Below are 24,199 nucleotides of genomic sequence, written 5' to 3'. Positions count from 1 at the left end.
GCACTTGTAAGATAATGGAAGGAAATTCCCCATGGTCACCTGTTGTGCTAAACCAAGTCCCCTAAGGGAGAAAAATTCCACAGAGACCTGGCACTCCTCAACAGCTTTGGTGTTTTTTCCCCCTTCTCTTACTTTTTGCCTTTATTTTTTTCACAAATAAAATGCAAATGACTTCAATAAGTCCTCTAATTATTAATGTGTTTCTATTTTTAAATGAACATCTGCAATCACAGGGAATATTAATAAAACTTCAGTTTTTTTGATACAGCATCTTGTAATCTGCTATGGTTGGCCTTAAAATCCCTTGTCAAAGAGTTCCCTGAATGACTGACATGAGACAGTGAAAGGGAGAAAGAAGACACATAAATCTCTTTTCTAACATGGCCACACTTCATCAGGCTTGCAGACCTCTTATATTAGACTCTGTAACAAGGACTGAAGGAAGACACTTGCTCTACGAAAAGAAAGACCAGCAGAGAAATTACGTTTTGAGTTAGCCATAAGTCAATTTAAAGTCTGAGGAGCAGAAGGACGAAGAAAATGACGAAGGACTACGAGGGATGCTATCACCCACTGATACAAGGGGTCGGATCTAATGAGAGTTTACCAAGGCCAGTTGGACTGCGACTGAACGAGCACGTGATCCAACCAGATTCTCTGAATGTGGCCGGATTCTCTGAATGTGGCTGGCCTGGAGTCTTTCTGAGAAGCCATTGACAATGACACTGGGACTAGTTTTCTCTGCATATACTGGATTTTTGGGATCCAGTCTGTTTGGATACTCACCTTCCTGGACCTGGAGGGAGGTGGGAGGAACTTGAACTTCCCACAGGGCAGGAAACCCTGACTGCCCTTAGGGACAAACAGGGAGGAGGAGAGGGAGGGGGGAGTGGGAGGGTGTTGGGAAGAGGGGCGTAAATGGAAACTTTTATAATTTAATAAAATTACTTTCAAAAAAGAAAAAAAAAAGAAAAAAAAAGTCTGGGAAGACATGTGGGTCAGGCTGAGATCATATCTTTCTCTTTGGATTTACTGTACGGGGGGGAGGGTCCTTAAAATGTTCATTATTGCTATTGTTAGTTTTGGTCTAAAAACAATGTAATTTCAGGCATAAATGTGTACTGGAGGTTAAGGTTTAAATTTTATATGGGTCTCAAAGATGGAGATACTAAAGGTCTAGGCTCCAGCTGCTGGTGATGCAGCAGGAGAAATGGAACTATTTTTGTTCTTGAAAGAGGTTTCTGTCAAGAAAAATATTAAGAAGAGCCTCTCAGCTGATGCAAATAATTCCAATTAGACCAGATTATACCAAATAAAAAATTCCTACATTTAATAAATGCCACACTCCTGGGTGGACTGGGACAGCATGGTGGGGAGAGGAGCCCAGGCAAACCCCTGAGACCATATGTTCCTTTTTCTGGTGGGAGCCTAAATAGCCCATGGGAATGGTCCTGACCCTTCCTGGAGAGGGATAAGCACTTGGCAGGCTGGGAGTTGGAGTCCAGAGGTGGAGTCTGGCCCAAGGTAACTCCCAGGGGTAGAGGGCCTGAAATAGAGCTTTCTGCTTCATTGGCACCCCAAGGACGACTGCCAGGGGCTGGGGTGACACCCCCAACTCAATATTACATTCTAGATTCTTTGGATATAGTGGTGTGACAAGGAGCTGAGGTGATATTTATGACCAACATTTTAGACTCGCTTTGGATAAAGGGGCATTGGCACAAGTCTGGCTACCTCCTGTGGGCATGAGGCCATGTGGGAGAGGGGAGAGCTAAGAGTTGGCGAGCTCACACTCAGTGAGAGGAGTGGCTGGAATGGTGTCCAGTTTTCTGTCATCCTAGAGTCCTCAGGCAGATGCTTTCTGAGGGAAATGAGAAGGTGGGTGGCTAGCAGAAAAAAAAATATTGTTATTATTGGCCCTATGAAATGGGGCTAGTCATGGGATGACACACAATAGCAGATACAACCATATTTTAGTTGGCAGGTGTCCTTGATCCAGAAGAGTTGGTACCAATGGTGAAGTCCCAAGTGCTGGTGCATGATTTGCCATTGTCTGGAGAGTACTTTGTGAGTTAGTCTTGGTCCAGGCAGCAGGAGTGACCTGTAAAATATGCTTGATGTTGTCTGGGGTTAGTGTTGCAGAACTTTTCCCCGGAACCTGTAAAAGAACTGGAACAGATTTACATCTTGGTGTCATAGCAAAAGGCTATTGCTTTAGGTTAAAACAATTAAAGGAATTGGGGCCTTTGAATTTTTTAGGATACACCTAAAACCTGCTAGGCAGACCTGTTTGTATTATAGCAGGAAACTTTATTAAATATCATAGATGAAGTAATAAGTTAACAGTGCTTAAGTTGTCAAATGTCAATAGACAGATCTGAGAGGGTTAAATGAGCAAAAATCAGAGAGCTTTTTCAGCTATGCGTGCAAATCTTAAACTTCTCCTTAGTCATTAGAGAATACCAGTCTTAGAAGCAATGATTGCTATTAGCTGCTGAGTACAAAAGGCCCAAAGACTTATCTTGGGGGGGGTGGTAAGATTTAGTCTACCTGTCTTGGCAGAATGAGAAGATCAATTCCCCAGAAATCATCAAGGAAGCTGAGGAAGTGGAAGGCCGCTTTTTACTGTGTGGTTGCTTTGCCAAACCTAAAGGAAAGGCCAGAATGTGGAAGGTCTTCTGTCTTCTTGGAGGAACTAAAGGGTGCTGTAGAAGCTGGCACGTCTGTGTTAGAAGCTCTTTTGTTAAAAGGCCATACCCCCAGATCTTTAAAGGCACTTGACAATTAGGTACCATTATTTGTTATTTTAAACTGGTCATATAAGCTAAATTTTGGCATGTATTTTGTTCAGTTAGTTACAGTTTACCAATGCTAGTAAATGGAAGAAGATTAAAAGGAATATTTTAGTAAGTCAAAGAATACTAGCATATATGGGTACTCTTAGCAAAGATGACAGACTTGCTCATGTGGGCACCCTTATCAAAGATGGCAGACTAGCACACATGGGTACCCTTACCAAAGATGGTGGACTAGCACACGTGTGTGTACCCTTACCAAAGATAGTGGTGAGGTTAAAATGGTGGCTACCCATGCGTTTGTATTTTTTTTTCAGAGCTGCTGTAATCTGAAGAAATACGTTTTACCAGTCTTAAAGAAGTACATGTGCACACAGAAATATAAATCAAGCACATTGCAAAAACACATTTATACACTCATGCAGACATACTGTGGCCACATTATTCTAACAGGCAGACAAATAGGATGCTTTTAGAAAATATCCTGGCATAGGTGGGCAACAAAAGCCAGAAAAGCGTAGAGGTGATCCCATGCAGTTTTAGAGTAGAACACAGGGGAAACTGATCCCTTGTTGAGAGTCCCAGCGTGAGAAAAAAAAGCAGCAAACAGTGGTATGGGGGGGGGGCAGGAGGTACCAGAGCGATCCCAGCATAAGCAGCAGAAGCCAGTAAAGCATAGAAAACAGTTGATGGGTGAGCAACCATTCTGTAGGGGTCAGCACTTGGCAACCTGGGAGCTGGAGTCCTGAGGTGAAGTCCTGCCCAAAGCATTTCCCAGGGGGAGGGGGCCCAAGGTAGAGCTTTCTGCTCCATTGGCTCTCCACTGGCACCCCAAGGATGACTTCCAGGGGCTGGGGTGACACTCCCAACTTAATATTACAATGTCCAAGATAGAATGTCGATCCATGTAAAGAAAAATGAGACCAGGGATAGATGAGTGAGCTTCTCATGAAGTCAAAGTGAAAGCCACACCTTGCAGAGAAATTGGAGAATCAATCAATTGCCTTTTCTCTCTACACTTGAGTTTGCTTCCTTGAAGCTTCTATTGAAGATTAAGGTGTTGTATAAGCTGACTACATGATCACTTCAAGGTATGGTTAGGGGGAAGGTTTTTTTACTGTAGATATGAGAGAGAATAACCAGAGGCTTCTAGAAAATTCCAGAGCAAAGAGAGAAAGAAGTAGACTGAACATGGCAAGCAGACTACACCTGGCCATGGGAGAGGCAGGAGCAGGGCCAAAAGAGAGAAAAAATGTGAGGAAGACACAGAGAGAGAACATAGAGAAAATGACAGGGTTACAAGCTGTGGAGAAGGAAGTCTGTGAACTGGAAGGAGTTTAGGATAGGTGAGAAGGATTCAGAGGCTAGAATGGACTTTGAAATGTGGAAAAGATACTTGTTGTCTAGAGGCCAGTGTGTCCTTTGGTATTCTAATAGCATGATAGATATTTGTCCCTTTTATGTTTTGAAATTTGGGGAAATGGTGATTTCTTTTGACTTTGCAGGTATGTCCAGATGATAGGAGTCTATGGGCAAAAAAGCTGTGCTGTGCCTTTCGGACTGCTCCTGTTCAGCATTCTGGGAACTGATTACAAAAGAGCAAAGGATATCAGATACCTGTGTTATGTAATCTTTTAAGTAGAGCACACGTACAGACATGTTAATTTGCGCATGTCAGTCTGGCCCTGTTTGTGTGATGTGGGATGGCTGTCATTTGCATCCAAACGAGTAGCAGAATTTTTGTGTGGCGCATGGATCAGGATGTGAATCCTAGAGGAGATAATCAGGCACATATTAATGCTGTTGCTTATCCCCAATTAGCCATTTTTTTGATAGTGACAAGCTGGGGAAATGGCTCTTTAGGTAATAAAAGGTCAAAAAGGTACAAAATTCTACCCAGTTTGTCTGCAGTTACAGATTCTCTACCTACACCAGTAGGAGGCACTAAAACCTTTGAGATATGGGACCTAACTAATACCAAGATGTTTCAATGACAGAATACCCTTGAAGGAGATACAGGGACTCTAACCCAGCTTTCTTTGCTTCCAAATTACAGTTTTTCTTACCTCCACTATGATATATTATTACCTTGCCACTGGTCTAAAAAACAATTGAGCCAAGTGACTATATAGGTAGGCTTCTCATAAGAAGAAAGGCAAACTACTTTCTGACTACAAATGGATGCATATTAAGAACTGTATTATAGCAAAGCCTCAGCCGAATCTCTAAGAGAGTAAAGGACAAGGCCTTTCAAAACTGGAAGGAATCAACATATCTGACAGCTACAAGGCTACTTGCCTTTGCTTCATATAATTGAGTATCTGTAAAGTCAACCTTGCAAAGTTCCTTGTTACCATCATGCATCTGATTGAATGCCACATTCAGAAACTTTAAAAATAGATAAAAAGAGAGTAAAATCTATGCTTGGAACACCAGAAGGGCACAGTCATGACATTCTCTGCTTTTTTCCTACATTAACCCAAAAATAGTCTTTTCCTCTACTAATATATGCAAATACATTAAGCTGTCTGAGATGCAATGATGACTCTGTCTTTGGAAAAACTTGCTCTAGTTCCTGAGTGTGTACCTCGTGTACCTTTGCACTGTCGTTTATGTCCTGCCAATTCCCGTTTTCATCTCTGAATTCTTGCTTTGATGGTGACAAGATCCTGGAAGTACTTGGTAGAGGTTTCAATCTTGTCTCTGTCTATCCAATCTCCCAGTTTTTGTGCATGAGTAACACGTGGTATCACGCCTCTGAAACTCAGCCAGGGCATTCTTGCTTCTCAGTTGTTCATTTCAGGCATAGCACAGCAGAAATTTAAGTACCACACGATTGCATAACACTCTGGGTGTTGTTACAGCATTTTAAGACAAAAGTTCTAGTAGTCCCAACATGTGAGGCTTGCCCACCTACCTCAGTGTGTCAACCAAGGTGAGGAGCAGTGGTGAAGGGTAGAGAATGATGTATTTAAGTTGGCCTCATTGGGAAAAATAGATGACATCAAGTGTGTCTCTAAGAGACTGACAAAAACACTATGATTTTATATAGAAGGAAGACAAAGAAGAGGGTTGGAGAGTGGGGCAGTGGTGGTGCATGCCTTTAATCCCAGCACTCGAGAGTGCTGGCAGGCAGATCTCTGTGAGTTTGAGGCCAGCCTGGTCTACAGAGTGAGTTCCAGGATTCTGTGTAGGCAAAGTGACACAGAGAAAACCTGTCTCCAAAACAAACAAACAAAACAAAAACCCCAAACACAAAACAAAACAAAATGAAACAAACAAAAACAAACAAACAGACAAAAACAACAAAAAAAGAGGGTTGGACTTTTCACAGTTGACAAATTAGGTAACCTTAGGTAGAATAGTAGTGGGATTCATCCTTATAACAAGTGTGGTACAAAAAAGTACTGTAGATCATTTTTGATCATTGGAGAGGATTAGTGCAGTTTCCATGGAGTGTTTGTGCCTGTTCCAGGGTTTGATTCTACCATTTTGGCTAACAACCCTTGTTTGGGGGAGGGGTGGTGATCACATTATAAAGTGGCTTTGCTTGTTAGGCTCACTGTTGATTGGAGGAAGTTATAAATTTTGTTATAAATATTATGACTGATCATGCCTATCATTTCTGAGTTCCTAGATAAATGCAGAAGGAAATGACTCCGAAGGAAAATGTTAAAGAGATTAAAAATTGTATTGGAGAGAGAGACAAAGCAGAGTCAAAGTATTCAGGCCTGTAACCTATGGTCTATTTAAGTATTGTGTTGATGTATGACTAATGATCCCTGGACTACCTCATGTAAATACGCTCATCTTTTGCATAAAAACATGAAAAGGTTGACATTTGTGCTTAATTAGAGACAAAAACATATGGGGGGAAACATATGAAATAAATGAATGCTTTCCTTAAGGTAATTTATTGTCTATTTCATGTAACTATCCACTTACCTGTTCCTACACCATGTATGAATCCAATGTACATTAATTTTTATGCAAATATTTTTGGCAATATTTAGCTACAAATACTTTTGGTGAACTGATCTTACTTTGTCTTGAAACTGAGCTGTGGGGCTGTCTTCCAAAGGACAATGGATCACTGCTTTGATTTTCTGACCTTCCTCACAGCATTTCATGGTGACCAGGAGTTTGACTTAGCCAGTCAAGTTTTGCTACACTTAGTTTTTCACCAACTGGTTGATTTAACCATTTAGCAATTAGAAATATTGTCAAGCTTTTCTTCACAAAGATTCTAGATAGCAATAGAAATGCATGGGTGATGTTTAATACGTCATGGGAAATCAACTCTGCCAGGAAAGGCAGAGGGACACATGTATTTGTGGGGTGCTGTTTTATTTCAATAGCTCTAAGTAATTTTGGTTGAGGCCACCTGTTAGAAGTAGGTTGCTTCTCAGTAAATGCATTAAGATGTTGATTCTGCAGTTTTATAACTAACTTATAGTACCAATGATTAAAAAGAGAAGTGAGAACAACATTATACAAATACATTTATGGTATAATATATATTGAAGATATATCTATTAACATATAAGCACACACACACATATAATTCACAATGATAAAACCAAGGAGATTTAAAAAGGAAACTCAGATTTGAAATCTCTTCTAGATGAACATATTTTCATCAAAGCATTTCATATGGAGAAACAATGACCTTAGATTATATTGCACATTATAAAATTCTGAGGACTACAAGACTCTTTCTGGTTAATAGTCCTCCTAGAGGATTTAGCTTAATATTCTAGTTATAACCATTAATGCTCTACACATGTGCACAACTCTAAACTTATAATAGCAAAGCACTATATGATTGGTTGAGAAAATTTCATAAATTATCTGTGCAAACTTCATAAGATTTTACATAACCAATCTCAACTATGTAGTAATATTTCACAATGCAAGGAACAAACCAAAGGAAGGAAGAAAACCTTCAGATGCCTTTGATTTGATATTATTGTTTTCTTTCCTTCTAATCTATATATTAGTTCTGAGTAACATTGCTTTAAGTATTTTTTTAAGGAATGCATATCATAAAGGTGTATTGAACTTCTAAGATAATATGGCTGGAAGCAATATGTCTACTTTACCTGATGCTTAAAATAACTTGCAAATCATAATGACATAGACTGTCTTCTTCTTCCTTTTACTTTTTTCTCTGGTTCCGAAACTTACCAAAGGTGCCCAGAGGCTAATAAACTATGGGTGAATCTCATAAATATGATAAATATGTAATAAGTAGCTAAATAAATAATAGATATATAGCTTTGCTATTGACTTTCATAAGGGATGTGTGTATAGGAAGATGGGATACAGGTTGACAGTTTTTAAAGTGCTTTACAAAAGGAGCCATTTAAATATAATATATTGCTATTATTCTAGAGGCAAATACTTCCATATAAGTAAAGGGCCTGTCAGCATTTCTATTGGAAGCTTTCGTTTTCAGGGTTTGTAACTCAACCCTAAATTGTGCTGTCAGCTGAAATATGGTATATAAAGTTCCAGTGTCATTGTCATTTTTTCAACATTTGTAATCACAAAACCTCATTTTTTTCACATGTGGACATTAATATAATGCAGAAGTCAGTAAGTCAGTAAGTTAGTAATTGCCAGTGCTATCAAATCTTATTTCATCTGAATAAGATAATATTTCCTAAGAAATCAAGGCTACAGACACCAAGAAGCATACATAAATAGATTTTTGTGCCCCTGTTTTATGTCAGTATTTTGGTCAAATATAATGTGTAGGTGGATGCTGTAATGCTGGTTTCCAAGTCATTTGAAGGAAAATAATTATGCCTGGGGCACTGGAAAAATTTCAATTTTGAACTAGAGATGTGAGAGTATTAACAATCACGCCTACTGAGATGAACTATCTGCTGGTGACATTTAAAACTAGCCTATTCATTTCTATTCTTTATGGGCCAGATGTCTATTTCAGGGATTTATGGCAAACATCTGATCCAGAAGTAGTTATGTTCTTGACAACAAAAAGTGATAAAGAAGCTGTAGAGAGCAATGAAAATTGATGGAGATGGAGAGTGATAAACAGCAGAAGAGACCCATTAAGGATCAAATGATTGGTAAAGCCCGAGGAGAAGGGACTGAGAGCTAAATTGGAGTGCAGGGTGATCATTTCACAGGTGCAATCAGCCAGCCATTCCCCTACTGTGTCTGCTTTGTTCTGGCTTGAAATCTGAAGTAAGTTATTAGAGGTTGGATCTGATGCTATTTTGAAGTCGTGAGAAGTACAAAAAGACCCTGACTTGTGTTTTCAGGGAACTTCATCTAATAAAGCCCACAACTCTCCAGCTAAGGGCACAAAGGGTTGCTTTCTAGGACTGCACAAAATGAAAAATAAATGCAAATACAAGAAAACATGTCTCCTGGTGGTGTTTGTAGCGTCTAATGAGGTCTGGGTTTTCAAAACATAGCATGAGCTTGAATTCAGATATGGAGCCCATTTCGTTGTGAAGACTGACAACATAACATGTTGGTGTTTTTGATGTGACATTTGAGGATGTGCTCTAGTTTCATCTTAGCAAAGAGCTGGAGATGCACAGTCCTGTGTATTTGTTGTGTTCATCACAACAATACAAATATGAACCAAGCCGGGAAGTTTTCTGTTCCCTTCTCACAAGCATGTAGAGAAAGTGATGGGCATTTTGAATTTGTTCTTTTTGGATTTCACATGTCTTTACAAAAAGGAAATGATTTCATCTTTGTGAAGATTAGGATGTTTTTTCAGAATGTTGACAGCCCAGTTCATGGAAGCAGTGCACTGTTAGAGGTAGATCATTCCAGTTTCCAAGTACATTTACTTTTGTGAAAGCATATTAATCATACTCTATAGGAAGTTTCAACCATGTGTGTGACATTTAGGATTGGTAACTGTCCTAAAAATTAAAATATGTCAATTTTTATTTCACTCATTGGCCATAGCACCATGATCTTTATGAGATGGTTTTGAAGACATCAAATTTTCAGATACCAAGACTTACAAAACTCTTTAGTTTACAAATGAAACTGTTGATAAATGCTTTGGTCTAAGATATTTTCAGCCTTTTCTCACATAACACTTTCTTCTCCTCCCCCGGTACACTGTTAGGACGGAAGCAGGTTCTCAAGAAGCTTTCTGAGCGGTTGAAATATCTTCTCATAACACACAAGAAGTGCTTGGTGTGGGCGTGCGTCTTTTATATCAAAGGTGACATGCTAGTGTTTTTCTGCTTCCTTTATCATAAGATGCTTTTGCCACCCACATTTCCGACTGATTCTTACAGACTTGAGTGGATGTATTTGTCCCAATGGAACCTTACATTTGGTTTCTGCTGAACAGTCATGTCTGTACCAATGTGGGCACAGACAGAACAAAGCTTGTGTCTATCCAGAGCAGTAAGAACAAAGGAGGGACTGTCAACAGACACCTTGGGATAAAGTGGCATTAGAGCACATGCCTAGCTAAGATGGTTCCTATACCAGGAAGGGTCAGCATCAATGGACCTTGTATAAACTCCCTCTCAGCAAAAAAGTCATAGAACTAGAGATATTGCCAGAAGAAGGTGGATGCCAAACATAGCAATTTAGATATGGAAAACAGTTTAGACATTTCCCACCTGGATCCCTCCTTACAGGCATTTGTCATCTCAAACCTATCTATCTGCCAGATGTGATTTATTTGCACTTCACACCAAGTCACATGAGGAGAAATGGAATGATTGTTGGCACTATTGATATCCATTAATTACAAAGACATTATGGAAGTCCAAATGGTTTTGTTATCAATGAACTAATTTTCTCAGATTGAACATGCATTAAAAATTCTGTTCATCTAACTCTTTGTTCCATATTACTAAGGGTATAAATTTGTAATAGTATTTGGTATTTAAATTCTCACTCTGAAAGCTTAATTTTTTTCTTTTATTTTCCAATATTGAATAGTAAAAGTAATATAAATAAATATCACGTATGATTTAAAGGTAGAATCCAAAAGTAATCTTTTTGAATTGGCATATGATATTGTTTCTTTTATTCTGAAATAATATTTAGAGAGTTTCTAGGGTTTTATATTCTATGCACCTAATTCATGAACACTTCTGAGTATATGAGAATAAAAATACTCATGTCTGGACTGCTTATTCCCCAGTTGCCTATCATCTTGTTTTGTATGTGTTACCAGAATGTGTCTATATGAAAGTGACCCTCGTTCACTGTGCTCATAGAAATTTTTACCACGGACTGAAAGTAGAAATGGAAAAGGATCTTGTAGATATGCGAGATGGATGACTCTTTGCTTTCCTATTTTATTATTTATATTATATTGACAAATACAATCAAAGAAAGTAAAAATAATGATATGCAACTATATCTGACAATATGCTAAAGAGGAGTATCTTCTAGTCTGAAAAATAGTATGTTAAATGCTAACTTTCAGCTGAGAATCATTTTTTCCCCTTTCCTAGATAGTCATAGTAAGTCTGTTCTGGAGGATTCTGGCTAATGGAAATGCTGACCTACAATTACCAGAGGTAATATATGAGACTGTGAATATAACAACAGGTTTGAAACCTCCAGAATAAGGGACCAATGTGATATTCTGCAACTAGAAGGGAAGGATTGGTGTGTGTGTGTGTGTGTGTGTGTGTGTGTGTGTGTGTGCAGATAAAACAATAAATATATGTTTTCTACATTGTAGCCGAACATTTGGAATTACTCGGAAAAAAAATTGTGAAGCTGTCTTTTCAATGAAGTTAAAATGGGTTCTTATTTTAGTCACTACAGTGGTTCAGTCTCATTCCTTTCCATTCTAAAATGCATCAGTGCGCCAGTCAGCTGCAGAACATTTGACTCAGTGTGCATGCCTGCAATGAGACTAGAGGAAGTGTATGGGAACTACAGAGCACAGATCTCGAGAGTTTTCAGGGATCAGTGTTTTGGAAAATGAGGCAAAATATTGCAAGCATGTTCCAGTGTAGTGAGTCTCCTCACAATGAGAGCCAAATTTTACTTCATCCTGTTTGGTCTTGTGCCTGTCTGCACATGCTAAGATTTGGGTGTTTACCCATAACTGTCTTATATTTAAATTTCATTGTTGGAATTCTTGCTCATTAAACTATCGAATGCAATAATGGTGCCTTAGCAAGAAAGACAATTAAAAGCAGAGTATAATGCAACTGAAGGGAATCAAGACAATCTTCCTTCTTATTAACTTGCACAACTGCATGCGTGTCAGCAATCACAGATTAAAGAAGCAATTAATCTGAACAGGGACAATGAGAGGCTGATCCTTATTGTGTTAACAGATACCACGCCAGAGCCTCCGCCTCTGAGAGGGCTACTAGCAGGACCGCGGAAGTTTGTCCCATCATAGCTCATCATTCTCATCAAATTGAAAAAGTCAGTGCTGGTAAATTGCATTCCCATGTCATAAATTTACATTTTTAGAGATTTATGGACCCACCAGCATACTGACATAATGATTTATATCACATGTGATTAAAAGCCGAATGACTTTATTTGTCTTAATGTTGTTTACAAAGAATTAGACTCCCACAACAACAAAATGTCAAGGAGAAGCATTTAGTGCTCCCTTTCACAGACGACTTCTGTAGTGCTTAGAGATTTGTTTATGAGCAAGTGGAGAAAGGCACAAGTGGAGCATCAGTTGTATTTCCTGAAGTGTAGTTTCTAGGGCTATTAAATAAAACAAACACAGGATGAAAGTTAAGGCATTTTTCTTACCCAATCAACATTTTTTCCATTCTATTTCAATCTTTTATTCCTTTTAATTGATTGGCCCCATTTGGTGGTTTGAAAGGAAATGGCCTAGAAAGAAGTGGCACTATTAGGAGGTTTGTCCTCATTTGAGCAGATGTGTCTTTGTTGGAGGAAGAGTATCATTGTGGCAGTAACCTTTGAGGTATCCTATGCTCAAGCTATACCTAGTGTCTCAGTTCACATCCTGTTGCCTATGGATCAAGATGTAGAATACTCAGCTCCAGAGCCATGTCTGCCTGTATGCCACCATGTCCCACTATAAAGATAATGAACTAAACCTTTGAAACTGTAAGCCACTCCAATGAAATGTTACTTTAAAAGAGTGCTATGGTTTTGGTGTGTCTTCACAGCAAGCGAAACCCCAACTAGAAACCTCAATTGTACACATTTATCATATTATCTCTCCCTTTCCTCTACATATATTTAATTAAAAATTTTAGATTAGAAGCAAAAGAAAATTTTAGTTTAGAAATTAGAGACCAAGTTTTTCAGTCACTTCCTCTGTCCTTATGTCCAGTTGCAATCAATGACTCCAAAAGATCTAATCACAGAAGCTGATTCTGTACAGATAAGAGCAGCATCAGAACAAATATGTAGGGTGGAAGTATTAATGATTGTCAAGTCTCTAAGTGAGTTCTTTTGTACTTCTGAAGGAACCTTTATGTGTACTGGTCATCTCACCTCACAATGGAATTGTCTCTCTACATAAAAAAAAGTATTTTGAAACTAGAATGTTTTAAAATTGTGGGAAAATGTTTTTTTAAATTAATGATTAAAACGTACTCTGAAGATCTAGCAGTTAAAACAAAACAATTTCATTTAAATATAAATAAAGATAGGTAGATAAATTAGAAAAAAGAACCTGGAAATGGAAAGCACAGCAAGAGTAATGTTTTCATCAGATAACAGATGCAGTTAATCAACTTAATTGTCAGTTAAGTAGAAAATAATCCAGTGTACACGTGGTATTAGAAGAATGAAGAATGCGTATATAACTTATTGTATAACTACATAAAGAAAGAAAAGACATGGATAAACTCCTGAATGGACACAGAAAGAAAAAAAAGGGGGGAATCATAATGAAATTTTGAGGAGAAATCCTCAATAAATAGAAAAAAACTCAGCAGAACACGTCAGTCGTGGACTGAACCCAGTGGAAGACAAAGTGTCAAGGTTGGAAGATTAGTTGATGAATTGAAACATTCAGACAATAATAAAGATGAAAGAATAAGAAAAACATGAACAGGGATTGAGATGCTACAAAATATCATTTAAAGATCAAATCTACAAATCATAGGCATTGAGGAAGGAAATTATAATAAGATGGAAGCGGAAATAAAGAGGGTCAAGTGAAAAGAGTGCAGGCCCAGATCAGTTCACTAATAAATTCAACTACATGTGGTTTTTCATCTGTGGGTTGCCACCTCTCTGCGGGTCACATATCAGATGTCCTGCATATCCGATATTTACATTATGATTTGCAATAGTAGCAAAATTACAGTTATAAAGTAGCAATGAAATAACTGTATGGTTGGTGATTACCACAACATGAGGAACTGTATTAAAGGGTTGCAGTATTAGGAAGGTTGGGAAAAACTGGACTAGACATTTATGGTAAAACTGCAACAGTCTTCAAAATACTTTATGGAATATATAGAGAAAGAATATAAACTTACCTTACAAATGAAACAACAAAAGCAACAGCAAGATAAAATTATAGACCAGTCTCTAGGATGAGCTGGATATAGAAGTTCTTACTGGAATACTTAGATATTGAATTCAGTAGTATGTTGAAAAGACCAACCATTATCATCAAATTAATTTTATTACAGGATGCTGATGGTTTAACATACACAAAGCAATAATATAAACTTTTGTATAATAGATTCAGAAACAGAAATCATATAATTATCTCAAAACATGCAGGAAAGTCCTTTGACCACACCACATTACTTCATGTTAAAAGCCCTAAAGGGGGCCCATGGAAGCTGCTCATTTAACAAAGACCACCCTGTGCAGTGTGAGGACCTAGCTTTTATGGAATTCTGGTAAAAAAGCTGGGCTTGCTAGCTTGTACGTGTAATTCTAGCAATGGTAAGCTGAAAATCAGAGACAGGTATACTTTTGGACTTCTTCGACCAGCTAACCTGGCCTTATATGATGAAGTTCAAGGCCCATAAGGGACTATATCTCAAATCGAAGGTAGACAGTTATTAATGAAAAGCATATAATCATCATTATATTAAACATTAAAAAGCCCAAAGCATTTCTTCTAATATTAGGAATGAAACAAAGACTGTCTAATTTCTGCACTCTCCATAAATATAATCCTTGACATCTTAGCTACAACAATAAAAGAAACATGTTTAAAGGGATACAAATAAAAAGTTCAATATTTCTATTTGCAGATGATGTAATTTTGTACATAAGAGATCTTAAAGACTACATCAGAAAATTAGAATTGATAGGCACTTTCAGAAAAGTTGTGGGATACAAAGTTAACAAACAAGTACTAGTCCCACTTGCTATACATACAAATAATCCTACTAAAGGAAGTGAAAGATCATTACAATGAAAAATTAAAATGCTGAAAAACTAAGATAAAGAAGCATCTAGAACATGAAAAGATCTACCATGCTCACAGGTCAACAGGATAATATTGTGAAAATAAATCGATTATCAAAAGTGACATATAATTGAGGACTATATCCATCAAAACTGAAATGACATTTTTCACAGAAATAGAACAAACAATTCTAATATGCACATGCATCTACAAAAGAGACCAGAGAGCTGAAGCAATCCTGACACACAGAGAGTCTGAAAAAGTATTAACCTGGTAGTTTTATGGTTTTTAAATTCAAGTTATGATACAAAGCAATGAACATGGATAAAAATTTCTCAATAAAATACTTGTAAATCACATTCAACAAAATCTCAAAAAGATTCTTTACCACAAACAATTTGGCTTCATTCCACCAGAAATCCCACTTGTTACTTGTGCAAAAATGGAAGCAGGAATCAAAGAAACTGAAGAATAAGAACTGAACTTACGTAACTACAGCCAACTGACTTTTGGTAAAGATACCCAAAGCACACACATCAGTTTTGTTTTGTTTTTTTTTTTCTCATTGCTGAGACAAAATACCTGACAAACAGCAGCTTAAGTAAATAAAGGTCAGTTCTCTCATAATGGTGAAGGCATGATGCCAGGAACAGGGCTTTGTTTACAGTCAGGAAGAAAGAGTGAGGGACACTTCAGCTAAGTGTCTCTTTTTCTTTGTATTTATTCTAGAACCACAGATCGAGAACAGTGCTGCACAGAGCTTAGATAGAGCATCAGAGGACGTCCTACCTCGATCTTCTATAAAGCTTCTTCACAGACATGTTCTGAGGTTTGTGTCCATGGTGACTTAAACCTTGTCAACCATCAAGATTAAATTTAAAGCATACACTGGGAGAAATGACAACAGTAAGTAAATAGCGCTGGCATAATTGGTGATCCTGGTGTAGAAGAATGAAGTCACACCTCTATATCTTACCTTGTACAAAAATCATTTTAAAATGTCAGAAAATACTGTAGTGTAAGATCTGAAGCCATTTGGGAATATCACAGGGAAATCATTTAGAGATACAGGCATAGGAGTTTGAAAAGGCCTGCAGTGACTTGGAGACAAAATAAACAAATGGGGTTGCATGAATTTCAAGAGCTTTTGCAGAATATTAGAAATCAAGGGAATAAATGGTTTACAGAAAGGAAGAAAATATTTTATAGCTATTTATCTGACTTAGGATTAATATTTAGTATATATAAAGAACCCTAAAAAGTAATTGTCAAATATTGAAAACCAAACAGTCTTACCAGTAAATTGAATACTGAAATGGACAGTTCTTGAAAGATGAAGTAAAAACAGTCAATAGCATATGAAAAATGTTTAACTCACTTAGCCATCAGGTTAAGATTAAACTACACTGGGGACCTTAGCTGCTATTTCTGTTGCTATAACTAACAGAAAGAAACTAATAAAAACTTGTAATGACTGATCCTTGAAACAGTGGCATGTTTCTGAATGATAATTATATTTTATTTTGACAGTATCACATTTTCAGAGACGTTACTGATAAGTTTTTAAATATAAAACATGCTCATTCCCACAGACTCTGAGAAAGTTAAGACCCAACAATCATTTATTGGCAGTTCAATTAAAATTAATGTCCTAGCCTAAGAAATGATCAAGGGTAGGGATTTCTATTTAAAATGATCTCATGATACATGTGAATTCTGTGTATTAATTTGTGTCATGGGTATTTGTCTTTTATTTTAAATATTCTATGAATTTTAGTTGTCTTAAGAACAAGTATTACTCTTGTAATCATCTCCATAGATGATAATAGGAAAATGAGCGGAGAGGCTTGATTCTTAGAGCCATTTTGTTCCTGTCCCGCTGAGTGGTCTTCATATTTCACCCTGCTCTCCTAAGTGCCTATTAAGTGAGATGGCCTAACAGTTTCTAAGGACAACTTTGCTGCCAATTTTGCAATGGTTATGATTAATTAAAGTTAATTTTGTTAGCTTCTCATCATTCACAGCAATGCCATTATTTTTGCTAAGTTGTATCCTATTTGCTGTTCTTTTACCTAGTGGACCTTAAAACACGTTACATACATCTGAGGGAAAGCAGATGTAAAGTCATTGCCTTCAGGGTGGTTGTGAGAAAGCACACTAAAATTCCTGATCATTTCACAAGATATCCCACCAGCATTTACCGTCGAAGAGACAGGTACCTCTAGAGGTAGAAATTCAGATGCCACTGAGAGTATACTAGAAGGTGCTGCTTTACTTGTTTGCTTTCTTGTGACGTGTTGAGGTGTTGTTATTTTTTAATTTAATTTAATTTATTTTTCTGTGGCAATTACTCTATAGGAAAGACCGGGATTCCAGGAAATGATTGAGATTTCACATCAGGTCAAATACTTGGTTCAAATATATGAAACTGACATCTTTAACTCTTTTTTTTAACAGATGAGGCAGTTGAGGCATATACTAGTTTAAAAAAAAATCCTCAAAGTTCATATCATCTGTTATGCTCAAGAAATATATAAGCTTAGAATGAAAGAATAAATAGTATATTTACTATTAAATAGTCTTAAATGGTAAATTAAATTCATTTTCAAATAGCCATACAGTGAGTGCTGGATGTTGATTATTTATTATCTGATGAGAGAGATATAAATGTTGATCATTAGCAGTTACTTAATTTTTATAAGCATTATTTTCATTTATTAGTGAGTTCCTGGCGGGAAACAGATGGCAAACACAGGGTAATTAAAGATAATTTTTACAAGGTACTAATTTTAAAGTTGTGGGATATGTTGAGGGAAACCAAAAGGAGAAGATGTGTTACCTCTGGTATAGCAAGAGTTGAAGTCGCCCGTTATTACCACGAGATCTAAAGGGAATGCATTGGTAAGAACCCAAAAGAACTGCAGATGATGCTACCGCTGTGGGAGCCAGAGAGCATCTCTGGTTCTCCATTGATAAGCACTTATTCTATGATGCCAAACCTGGTCTTTCTCTTCTTCCACTTTTTAATTTCGGTTGCCTCTTCACTGGAAAAGTTTAGCAGCTGGGCCAAACAGTCTATAGAAATTGACATCCTGGAACCAAGAGAGGGTGCAAAGAGTTTCCTATTCTTATTAAACCACTTCCCCAAGCTTCCTCCCTTCTTGGCGCCTAAGGACACTATAAAGCAATTGGATTCAGAGTGCTCATAAATGAAATACTATACTCGCTAGCTAATGCTCTCAAGAGCACATATCAAGGATGCTGGTATTGATGATCTTAAATACTTACTGGCACTTGATCTCTAGGTAGTAAAGGCATTTTATAAATCAGTAGACATATCTTACATGTTAGGTCTAAAGTTTGAGTACATGTGCCATATATCACAGGTGTCATTTTACAGTCTATGCTTCCCTGCTTGGAAAGCAATTTATTTTTATCAATATTAATGTAATTGCCATTTGTTTTTGTAGATGAAATATATGTGTCTATCTATATCTGACTTGAAAAAATTTTTGCAAGATCAATGGAAACATGCTGTTGTATTTCTTCTCTGTTTTTATCTCTCTACAAAAGATTCAAAGCTTATTGCTGAGTTTTTGCTTTAAACTGAGTTTTCACCAAGTAGTGTTCATTTGTGTTATTTCTGTGTTTTGACTAAGTATAACATTCAATTAATCAATAAATAAAGGTTGTAATTTAGTGAGAGAGAAATCAGACACTTCATATAATGGCAAAATAAACCAAACCCACACAGCTCCTACTGGTCTTTGGATGACTTAATCTTACTATGCATAGTTCTGGGAAGAAATAATAGGTAGTGTCTTCTTTCTCGTGCCATATTTGCTTTAATAGCTAACAGTGGTGTTTGATCAAAGCATTAAAAGCTGAAAGGGATCTCAGAAAATGCAGAAAGATAACCGCCTTTTATTAATAAGAATATGTGGAGATTCAATTTCATAACTCACTTTAGCTGGCTTTTAAAATATTCCCCTGTTGCCAAGGGAGCTTAGTGGTAGGTGTAGAAATGAGTTTAAAGAAAATTCTCAGAACAAGCTTTTACACAACAGCCATTGCAGTTTTTATAAGTGGCCACCCTGTCCATATGGAAGACAGAAAGGCGAGAAGTGAAAATGACATCACTCCTTCCACATCAGACACCTTAATTAGCTGGTCCGTAATCACAGTCTCTGCTCCAAGTGAACGAACAGAAGAGCCTTTTCTCCTTCTGAATGGAAAGGCACAAAAGGTATGCCACTCCTGCAGTTCATTACTGGCAAGACTGTCCTGAAGGGAGAGCTTCTGCATTCTGATGATCCCGAACTTCAACTTGCAACAACAGAGGCTGCTTGCAGTTTCCTTAAACAGATTTGGATCCTGTGATTTTTCTACTCTCCCTATGAAAAAATGTCCTGGGAGTATGGGAGATTTTGTGAGGCACTTTATTTATTTATTTAAATTTAATGTTGAGATAAAGGATGTTGTTTGTTGTACTGTATAAGTTATGAAGCTTTGTTATTGAAAAACAGGTTCAATAAAGCTAATATGAACTCACAGAGACGAGACTGGAGTAGCATGCACTATGTTATATATATATATATACATATATATATACACATATATACACACATATATATACACATATATATATACACACACACACACAAGATATACAAGAATATAATTAGTGGCCCTCTATTTTTTTGAGGGGGGGAATCTTTTTTTTGCTGGTTTACCCTGTCCAACTTCAATGTGATAGCTTTTTCTTTATCTAATTATATTTTCTCGCTATATTTTAGCGTTATATTGTAGAAGCCTATTCTTCTCCAATGAGAGACAGAAAGGGAATGGATCTGGAATGGAGGTGGGGAGAAACTGGGAAGAGCAGAGGGAGGAGAAACACAAACAGGATATAATGTGAGAAAAGAAGCTATTTTCAGAAAAAGAAAAGGACGAAAGGAAGGAAGGAAAGAAAGAAAGAATTAATGAAAGAAAGAAAGGAAGGAAGGAAGGAAGTAAGGAAGGAAGGAAGGAAGGAAGGAAGGAAGAAAAGTTCAACATGTGAGATTGAAGTAATGCATATAACCCCCCCCCCCCGCCAAATGAGAAGTCCAGGATTTAAATAGCTGATTGTGATATATCACTCACCTGGCTAGGATAATTCAAAAAAATTTCTATTGTTTTTATTGAGCTATATATTTTTCTCTGCTCCTCTCCCTTTCTCTCCCCTCCCTTCTAACTTTTCCAATTATCCCCATGCTCCCAGTTTACTCAGGAGATCTTGCCTTTTTCTACTTCCCATGTAGATTAGATCCATGTATGTCTCTCTTAGAATTCTCTTTGTTGTCTAGGTTCTCTGGATTTGTGAATTGTAGGCTTTTTTTTATGTTTTTTTGTCTAAAAACCACTTATGAGTGAATGCACATTATATTTGTCTTTCTGGGTCTGGGTTGCCTTACTCAATATGATGTTTTCTAGATCTATCCATTTGCCTGAAAATTTCGAGATGTCATTACTTTTTTCTGTAGTGTAGCACTCCATTGTGCAAATGTACCACATCTTTTTTATCCATTTTTTGCTCAAAGGACATTTAGGTTGTTTCCATAAATATTGCTGCTATGAATATAGTTTGTCACATGTCCTTGTGGTATGATTGAGTGTCCTATGGGATATACTCAAAAGTGATATTGCTAGGTTGTGAGGTAGGTTGTTTCCTAATTTTCTGAGAAATCACCTTGTTGAAATACAAAGTAGCTGTACCAGTTTGCACTCCTATTAGCAATGAAGGAGTCTTCCCTTTTCCCCACATCCTCTCCATCAGTGTTTTTTGATCTTCACCATTCTTACAGGTATAAGATGGAACCTCAGAATTGATTTGAATTTCTCTGATGGCTAAGGATGTTGAGAATTTCCCTGTCTTTGAGCCATTTTAGATTCATCTGTTGAGAGCTCTCAGTTGAGGTATGTACCCTAATTTTTTATTGGATTATTTGTTCTTTTGATGATCAATTTCTAGAGTTCTTTGTATATTTTGGAGATCAGTTGTCTGCCCTATGTGGAGTTGGTGAAGATCTTTTTTTCCATTCTATAGTCTGTCATTTTGTCTTGTTGACTGTGTCCTTTGCTTTACAGAAGTCTTTCAGTTTCAGGAGGTCCCATGTATTAACTGTTGCTCTCGCTGTCTGTGCTACCGGGTTATATTTAGGAAACTATCTCCTGTGCCAATGAATTCAAGTGTAGCTTCCACTTTCTCTTTTGTGAGGTTCAGCTGTGATTGGTTTTATGTTGAGGTCTTTGATCCGTTTGGACTTGAGTTTTGTGCATGGGGATAGAAATGGATCATTTGCATTCTTCTACACATTGATTTCCAGTTATGCCAGCACCATTTGTTGAATGTGCTTTCTTTTATCTATTCTATATATTTTTGTTTCTTTGTCAAAAATCAGGTGTTCATTAGTGTGTGGATTAACATCTGCATCTTCCACATTTATCAGGTAGAAATAATACTAATACTAATACTCAGCTAATGTGCTTCTTGGGAGAAATTGTGAGAAGTTTGGAGATGGGGTAGGGGCAAAATGATGTCTGGTAAGAAATAAAATCTGTTAATTCTTATAACTAATGATAAAAGAACAGATCTCTTATTGTAAAGCCATTTCAGCAGGTACCGTATATACAATCATTACTGTCATTTATTCTTACCTCATTGGATAACAATTAGATTCTAGATTCTAGCACAGAAAAGGAAACTCTTAATTAGTAAGAAGTGTTTAGATCAAATTGAGGCTCCATAAAACTAATTACCTATACATGCAAAGGGCATTCAATCCAACCAGGCTTAGTAAAATAAATATGAGCGTATTTATTGCACAAAGACCAAAGTTGAAATACCTTTCAAAAATGGATTGACATATAAAGTAGCACATGAAGTATTGCTGGCCTCAAAGTTCAGAGCATATTATAAATATTTTAAAAATATGAATCAAAAATTTCTGAATTCTGAGAATTGTCAACATTGTGTTTAAGATTGTAGAGAGTATGAGAAGACAAAAGCTTACAAAGTACACATATTGCTATTAAAAAATTATAAAGGGAGTTAAGGGGCATAAGTTATGTATAGCAATCTTAAATTAGGGTCAACATTCAAAAGAATAATTTTTGTGTAGAGAAAGCATTCTGGTAGACACTAGTCAAATTCGATGTACAAATGAATTATGACAGTGCAACTTCATCCAAATGTTTACATTTTTGAAGAAGTGTGGCAAAGGATGATATGGGGATACATGTGAAGATGCTCACTGATTTTAAAGTCATTGTCTTTTTTGTTGCTGTTTTCCTTCTTCTTTCTTTCTTTCTTTTTTATTTGAGACAGGGTTTCTCTGCAGTTTTTGAGCCTGACCTGGAACTCACTCTGTAGACCATGTTGGCCCCAAACTCACAGAGATCCACCGTTTTTGCTTCCCTAGTACTGGAATTAAAGGTGTGTGCCAGCACTTCCCTGCCAAGTCATGGTTTCTTGAAGGGATTCACTGTGAGGTGAGTGGATGAATTAAGGTTATGAATTATGGTCACTCTATGGAGTGACAGCAACAGGTATTTTCAGCTGCAGGCCCTGTAGCATACATGACAGAGGAGCCATCTTTGTGCTGCATTGTGACATGAACAACCACAGGCATGAGCTCTTTGTGAGTGTTTTGCTAGGTGAATCCTGAATAAGTGTTCTCAAAGGTGGAGAGAAACGTATCAATGAACCATGAACAGGATACTGATTTAGAATATATGGAAGGTGTTCTTTGCTTAAATTGGAATCATATTCCTGGAGCAGGAGATTTATGTTTTTATGAACTCTGGGAAGCTGTTTTCTTCAGTCTTGTATTGATAATTATCGATCAGCAAAATAACCAGAGATGGGAATGAGAGCTTAAACTAGCTAGTTTTATCATTAAAAGAGTCAAGGTAACTTGTTAAATATGAACTGTTGAAAGCACTTTTAAATGTGAATTGAATTTGGGAACCAAAGTGATACTGTATGAACTATCAAATTTGTTTCAAATTTCTTAATCCTTTTTCATCTATTTTCAAGCAATGTTACATGAGCATTAGATTTGCTTTACTACAATGAACTGCCTGATGTGATTTACTTGCTTAACCAAATAGTTTTATGTAAAACATAGTTTCAGAAGCACACATACATAGGCATAGGGCAGGTTTAATGAGAACTGACTTTGAGTGTATTGCCTACAACAGGAGCTGCAATAGTAGACAGCAAATATGTATATTTATATATATATGAGAGAGAGAGAGAGAGAGAGAGAGAGAGAGAGAGAGAGAGAGAGAGAGTCGCAGAGATAGAGCAAAAACTCTTTGTCTTTTCAAGGCATAGTGTTAAGCCCTAAGAGCAGGATTCATTTACCTCCCTATAATTCTATACTGGAAAATAGACCTTTAACATATGGATATTTATGGAACACTGTTATTATTCAAAACATAGCACATGATAAAATAACTCTAACTCTTATTATGTCACAGAATTAGTAGCTACAAAGCAGACCCATGAAATAATGGCTAAATGTTCAGCTCTGGGACAGCCAATGTAAATTCAAAACTCAGTTTTATTGTTATGCACTATTTTAATATAGCTATATATTAAATGAATTTGGCATATACTAATTGTTAAACAAATGTTTTCCTTATTTTTAATTTAACTTTTAACCCAGTAGAAGTGGTAAATCTTCATTTATGTGATTTATAAATCACATTTATGTGTCTGTATCCAAATTGGGCAAGGCTAAAGTCTTGGCATCATTTGACTCTCATTGCTCAGTTGGGCTCAATTTAAAACCTAGTTGCATTAGTCTCCAGAGGAGAATTAGGTTGGGTAAACAGAATTTTGGATTCTATGTGTGATCATTTCACACAGACAGACTTGGTCTATTACTCCATAGTGGGCTCTGAAATTCTTGATTAATGAAAAGTTATGCAAGTTACATATGGTTATTTTTGATATGACACAATGTAATGTTGTATTCTTGTGTTGTACATTATAATATTA

This window comes from Myodes glareolus, chromosome 2 (assembly GCF_982192425.1).
Source record: "Myodes glareolus chromosome 2, mMyoGla1.1, whole genome shotgun sequence".
Taxonomy (NCBI): domain Eukaryota; kingdom Metazoa; phylum Chordata; class Mammalia; order Rodentia; family Cricetidae; genus Myodes; species Myodes glareolus.
Note: the sequence above shows the minus strand (reverse complement) of the source record.